This window comes from Urocitellus parryii, chromosome 4 (assembly GCF_045843805.1).
Source record: "Urocitellus parryii isolate mUroPar1 chromosome 4, mUroPar1.hap1, whole genome shotgun sequence".
Classification (NCBI taxonomy): domain Eukaryota; kingdom Metazoa; phylum Chordata; class Mammalia; order Rodentia; family Sciuridae; genus Urocitellus; species Urocitellus parryii.
Genome location: NC_135534.1, coordinates 128,156,464 through 128,163,772, shown reverse-complemented (window position 1 = coordinate 128,163,772; position 7,309 = coordinate 128,156,464). Strand labels below are relative to the sequence as shown.

General features: G+C 36.9%; 1 pseudogene; it reads left to right on the top strand.

Moving 5' to 3' along the window:
- The first annotated feature begins 202 nt into the window (after nt 1–202).
- On the top strand, nt 203–627 carry LOC113198032 (small acidic protein pseudogene; annotated as a pseudogene).
- Nucleotides 628–7,309: the final 6,682 nt, after the last annotated feature.

Here is a 7,309-nt window from a genome sequence, read left to right as displayed (position 1 = left end):
GCCGGCTGCTGGTGTTGGACTGAGGATAACCACGAGTGTGTTGGGCATTTTGCTTTGGGATCCACGCAGTGGTGAGCGCTGCCAGGGAGTCTCACCAGCATGGGGTGAAGAGTTCAGCTTCTCCAGATGATGATCTTGGATCTAGCAATTAGGAGGCAGCAGAATTGGGCAATGAAGAGAGAAAAAAAAATTCTTGAGACTTATGGGTGCAGGCAAGAAAGAGCATACTGGTCATCTTGTCATAGGAGATCATAAATCAATATCTCACTTCCAAACAGGGGAAGAAGACAAGAATAATTAATGAAGACCTGGAGTCTCAATATCAACAAAGTATGGACAGTAAATTATCAGGAAAATATTGATGACATTGTGGACTTGGCTTCAGTGAGGTAGAAGATCATGATGGGGAAGGTGATGTGGTTGGGGAATGATGATGATGATGATGATGATGATTCACCTGATCCTGAAAGTCTAGATGACTCTGAAGGTGATTCAGAGTCAGAAAAAGAAGAATCTGCTGAAGAACTCCAAGCTATTGAGCACCCTGATGAAGTGAAAGATCCCCAAAACAAAAAAGATGCAAAAAGCAATTAGAAAATGATGTTTGTTAAATCCAGTGGTTCATAACACGCAAACATTTAGTCTTTGTATTAAAGTAAGGCTTCTTGTTATAATGCACAGTGGAGGACTACTTATAGAGCACAGACATTTGTATTATAAGTTTTAAATAGGCCCTTTTAAATAATTACAAAGTGTTTGCTTTCAAATGCCATTCATTAACTTTTATGGGCAGGACTATAACCACTTTGTAAAGAGTAAGAGTTGTATAAAATAAATAAACATAGTACTCAACTTTCTTTCAAAAAAAAAAAGAGTGCAAATTACACTGAGTAAGCATCAGGAGACAAGGTTGGAAAGGTGGGCAGGGGCACGGCCATTGAAGGCCTTAAACAAGATGCCAAAGAGCCACTGAAGAGTAATTAACAAAGAATAGTTCGATTTGTAATTTTTTAAATTAATTAATTTATTTTTGCATTACGATTCTTAATACACCTTTATACCACAATTTGTCATATCTCTGATTGTATATAAGGTATGTTGACACCAAATTCACATCTTCATGCATGTATTTTGTATAATGATGAGGGTCTCCTTTCACCATCCATGCTATTCCATGGAGTCCATGTCCCACATCACTGGTACTGGGCATGGTGACTTGTTTTAACCATTGGGATGGAGGCAGGAGTGACAGTACCAATTTTAAACTCGGGGTTTAAAAATTTTTCACTCACCTTGGGACTTTCCCATCTCTGCTATTAAAAAAGAATAGTCCCACGTAGACATTTCCTTCCACCATGACCCAGAATGAGACATTTGGAACAGAGAGTCCCTGCTGCTTTACAAACCTATATCCAGAAGCAAAGCCTGCAGCTCAGCAGTTATACTGGGCTATGTCAGAATAAAGCATTTCTTTAAGCCTCTAAGTTATGGCAGTGTTGCTGCATTAACCCGACTGAAGTAGGTAGCTCAGAGAATGCCATATTTATTCATATAACATTTCTTGCCTTGAAGTATTTCACACACCATTATTTAATGTGTAAAAAATATGGGTACATCATATTATTTATTTATTTATATATGACAGTGGAATGCATTACCATTCTTATTATACACATAGAGCACAATTTTTCATATCTCTGGTTGTATACATAGTCTATCTATACATAGTTGTATACATAGTGTACATACACCAATTCATGTCTTCATACCTGTACTTTTTAATGTGGTTAGATCTCACCTGTGATAAAAGTAGAAAAGCTTTATCAGATAAGTTATGTAATTAAGATAAATTTAAAATGAACTAACTTATGAATGATTTAAGTCTACATTTATCATCAAAGTAAAATGATGAAAGCTTTATAACTGGTCATAAATAATAAGCATTCAGAAAGTATAAATTTATATATTAGTCAAAGAGTAGATTAGTATCTATTTTGCTAAAGATATTCATAAATATATACCACAGTACCACTCATAAAAAATGTTTTTATTGGAACTGTCTAAAAGTAGAAGATGTCTTATGATGATCATGAAAGCATTTGAGTTGACCTGACACTTTGACTTTCATATTCAATTGACTATTATCTTACTTACCATAAAAGTCATGAAAATAAATCAGGAATTTAAAAATTCTAAAAAAAAGAGTAATTAACAGGTAGATAATATCATTGGATTTGTGTTTCAGAAATATGCTGTTGTAGTGGCACCCCCTCCTCCACAGAAGATCTTAATTAAGCTTCTCCAGAAATCTTCACCATAATTGATCTTAGAACTAACAGCAAAAGAATCTCTATAAAAGAGTTCAATGTAGTTAAACTTCTTATTTCCCTTTGCTCTATCTTACTTGACCACCATCCTAGAGGAGATTAGTGCTCCAGGTGCTGAAGGTCCCTTTACCAATTTTTCACAAACATTTATGGAATATGGATTATAAGTAACTAGTTTATCTATCTATCTATCTCTATCTTATATATGATAGTTTGTAGAAGTGTGTTTGCAAATGCCAAGTGTGATAAGAAGGCATTGAGCTGGAGCTTCACAGAGATGTTCACATTTCAAAGAGAAGAGGTTACCAATTGGGCTCCATGGTAACAGCTGGCCGGGGGAGGGAAGAAAGGGGAGAAGAAGCCCTTTCCTTCTCAGGCACAGTCTTTGAAGGGTTAACTTGCCCAGAACAGTGAAAGAAAAAGCTGTTTTGTGTGAACTTCTGCAGACTGTGAACTTCTGAGCCCCTCCCCTTATACTCTGAATTCAGGGAGATTAATTGATTATAGCAAAAGCTGTACCCACTGAACCTGGCTGCAGCCAAATAAAACTGTTTCCTGCTTTCATCCATGTGCTGCCTCATCTGTCCCCTGTTACACTGTTAGCTGTACAGTTACACACCACATAACATCATTTCAGTCAACAATGACTACATATACCACACTGGTCCTGTAAGATTTTAATGGAGATGAATAATTTCTAGCACTTAGTGATTTTGTAACTTCCTTGTGCAATGTATTTCTTCTGTGTTTGTGATGATGATGGTGTAAACAAACCTGAGCTGCTATATAAAGTTATAGCACATATAATTATATACAGCACATAAGTACTTGATAATATAATAAATGAGTATGTCACTGGCTTATGTATGTACTAAAGTTTTTATTATTAAGAGTGTACTCCTTGCACTTATAAGTGCACTATAAAACAGTATGCTATGTTATGTCGGTGACAGCCTCAAACATCTTATGTGTACCCCATCTCCTGATTGCATCAAGAGGGCAGGTCGAGTGATTCACCTGGACCCTGTAGGCTTGTGTTCATATAATTCATGATGTTCACATAATGATGACATTTTCTAATCATGCATTTCTCAAAAAATACCCCCATCATTAGATGGTGCACAATTGTAGCTTTGAAGAAGGTGTGGGATGCACTAAGATAGATCACCAAGAGTGGAAATAGGTAAACAAACACACACACAAAATAAGGAAAAAATTGCAACTCCTGTGGGCACTAATGAACTCACACAGGAGCAGAGAGGGGGCAAATATTGGAGACATAGTGAAGTGGAAAAGTAAGACATGGTGACTCATTTCACATGGGGCTTAGAGGCTGTAGTCTCTGACTTCCAGGTCTCTCTGTTTAGTTAACACGACGACAACAGAATGAATTCTGTTAACTGGAAGATTAAGTGAGGTGGAGTAAATTTTGAGAGAAAGATGGTAAACTGAGCTTGATATACTTGTGGGACATTGAGCATCCTGCTGATTTGTATGGGAGAGAGTAGATGAAGTCTTCAGAATCAGGTGTGTCAAAGGAGAAGCAACAAGAGTCAAATAAAGAACTCCAAAGAACAACAAATTGAAGGAATAGGGAAAGTAGGCAGAGGGAGAAGAGGACTTTATGAGCACTGTTCCTCCTCTGGTGTCCCCAGTCTTGGTGAATGGTACTCAGAAGCCTGAAGGTCATCTTTGACTACACTTTTCCCCACATCCCCTCAAAAACTGAAGCTTGTGAATTCTACTGCCTTAATTTTCTTGTATCCATTTATCTTTTCTATGCCCCTGACAACATTGGTTCATGTCACATAATTTAATAGGTTGCAGGTGGAGCCTGAGATTCTGCATTTCTAATAATTAGAATTCCTCTAACACTCTCTAATTTGGCAAGCCTTTTAAAAATTGCTCAGAGCAGTCTCAGTACCCTGATGGTCCACAGGATAAATGTATTGGATCTGGTTATTAGCAAGTGTTATCCACATTCCCTGTTAGCTGCTTTAGCAGCTAGTGTTAGGGATGCTGAGTTACTCAATTGGCCTTCTAGGCTTGCCAGCTGGTTAGACTGAATCTATTTTATCCATCTCTGGGGTAGAGAAATTGTCTTCAATTCAGATATGGGGGTGATTTGTGAAAGCAAGCCACTTTTCTTTTAATGTGCTGCACAAATGAAAGGCATCTGGTGGTTATTTTTAAAGCACCAACAGCTTCATAGAATATAATGTTGAGAAGTTACATGTATTATACATGTTTATGCTAAATGGAACTGTGATTTCAATGCACAGCTTTGAGCTGGCTACTTGAAATCCCTCAGGGAATATTTTGGGCAGAAAAACAACCTTTTGCATAAAATCAGCTGGATTCCCATCTACTGCATTAAGTTGGTTTAAAGGTTGGGTCTTATGAGATTTGGAACTTTAAAATCAAAGGACTCAGATTTTAATATGGGTCAAATATGGTGTGCTTCACCCTGGATTATGGCTCACCTGAAATTTTGATCAAAACACTACTCTTTTCCTAATTCAATGGTTGTCAATCTTGACTACATATTATAATCACCGGAGAGTTTAAAAATGTATGGATGCCTGGGCCCCTTCCAAGACCTATTAAATCAGAATTTCTCAGGGGTGAAACTCAGTCCTGAGCATGTTAAAAGAATTCCCCAGATGATACTAAAGTACAGCCAAGACTGACAATCATTGCACCTAATTAGTTAACACACTTAGAATTTCTAGGTCAGTAAAACTTAACTTGCCCCTGCTGAGGCTGATTTCACACTAGCAGACTCAAATCAGTTAGTAATTATAATAGAAGCTAAATGTAATTAAATATATAACATTGAGGTTTTCAACTAAAAATTAAATTTAAAAGCTGTAGTACTCTGAAGATTTTGACAAGGGACAATATGTATTCCTGAAGCTTCCAGAAATACTCAACAGTCTTGTTAATCATTTCTAATTGTTATACTCCACTGAGGACTCTCTGTGTCCTCCTCTCATGTCAATCAGACATTCATGGGCTCATGTACAGTGTACTTCTACTTCTTATTGCTCTAAAGACCTCTAGAGCACATGCAAATTGTCTTGTTCCCTTACACCTTGAATCTCTAGCATGGTATCCGCAGAGGAGGGATTGATACACACTGTTGAAAGAAACAAAGGACAACTGATAAAATAAATAAATAAAACTTTGGACATTTAGAGTGATGTTAGATTGAGTTAAGTGTGACCTAAAGTTTTCTCTGAACATCATGAGCTGGAACCTGACTTCAGGTTTAAACAAGCTGTAACCTACTTTGTTAACAAGTAAAGGAGTCTCAGCCAATTGCAGCAGCTGGTTGTCAGTCAACCACAGACAGTCAATTGTTCAAACAGGTTCAGATAAGATAATTTTCAAACTTTGCTATCTGTACTTTCTTAGCCATATTGCAAGGGGAGCATTCTGAATCATTTATTTCCCAGACTTCTGCCTGATTCTAGAATTGTCAATAAAGGCAATTAAGATCTACAAAACTAGATTTGTTGTAATTTCTCTTTTAATAGCTGAAATGACCCTTAATGCTTAAATAGTTTACCTAACTCATTTTGCAAATAAGAAAATTGACCTTTGATTGCTTAAGTGACTTTCCTGGGTCCAAACAATTTGTTAGGGGCAGAATCAAGCTGAGATTTCAATCTTCTGATAAGTCCAGTCTCTTTGCATTTTATCAAATTGCATAACAATGCCTAACAAATAGAACAATGAACTATGTTAGCATAAATAGCAAAATAAAAAAATATTTTATGGTTGCTTTTGCTTTTGTGACAAGTATTTAATTTGTAATAAAAAATGTTCATTTAGTTCTAGATCTGTGGGTTTAGTGGTAAGTCTGTGCTGTCATACTTCAAGGAGAAACATTCATTATATGAGGACTATTCTTATAATGAGGAATTTGGGGTCCATTCTTTTGTCTTTCTGTTTGTTAACACTGACAACTTATCTAGAGGAAGTGAAGAAATTTTACAGAATATTTTATAAGGCATGGCTAGATAGATAGACAGATGGGGAAGATAATTAGGAAGAAAGCTTTGTCTACTAATGGTTTGTCCCCATATAGACAACATATCCTGCTGCTTGTCATGGGCATGACAGGTTTCTTTTAAGATTTTTTGCAAATTCGTGAAACAATTAATATTTTAAAAACTTAGATTACTTATTATTCATATAAAATGTTTAATAAAGTTATTGGTGCAGTTTAGTTGAGAAGAACTCCCAAGATTTGGAAATCATTAAGTTATACATAGGCAATAAAGATAGAAACCCCTTTGCATGTTGCTAAGAACTCACAGAATGAAGATAGCAGGTAATTCAGCTGAGTTTGTCAACTCTGAGGTGGAGCCACAAATGTATGTGTGTCCAACTGTGCTCCCTGCAAACCCAATGTTACGTCTCATGTGTGAGACAATGCAAGAAAACTTAGAGGTGAAATGATTGGGTTATGAGAGCTTTAACCTAATCGGTGAATTAATCTCCCAATAGGGATTAACTAGTGGGAAGGGCATGCCTTTTGGGGTTACTTTTGTTAATGGTGAGGGGAGCTCTGTCTCTGTTTCCTGGTACCATGTTCTGACCTGTATTTCTCTGCAATCCCCTTCTACCATGCTGTCCTGCTTCACCTGTGGTCCAGAGCAATGGAGTCTGCCATCTATGAATTGAGACCTTTGAAATCATGAGCCCGTTAAAAAAAAAAAAAAAAAAAAAAAAAAGAAGAAGAAAAAGAAAACTTTCCCTCCTCTCAAATTGTCTTTGTCAGATCTTTTGATCACAACAGTGAAAAAGTTGACAAAAATACTCAGGGATCCCAGATTCTAAGTTTATGGGCTAGGCTAGTCCCAAGAACCTCTGTACCAAGGCAACTTCAGGAGACAAGAAGCAGAATCTCCTAGAAGTGAGCCTGAGGCCCAGACTTTGCCCAAGGCTGTTTCCTAATTTTTATGCATGACTGC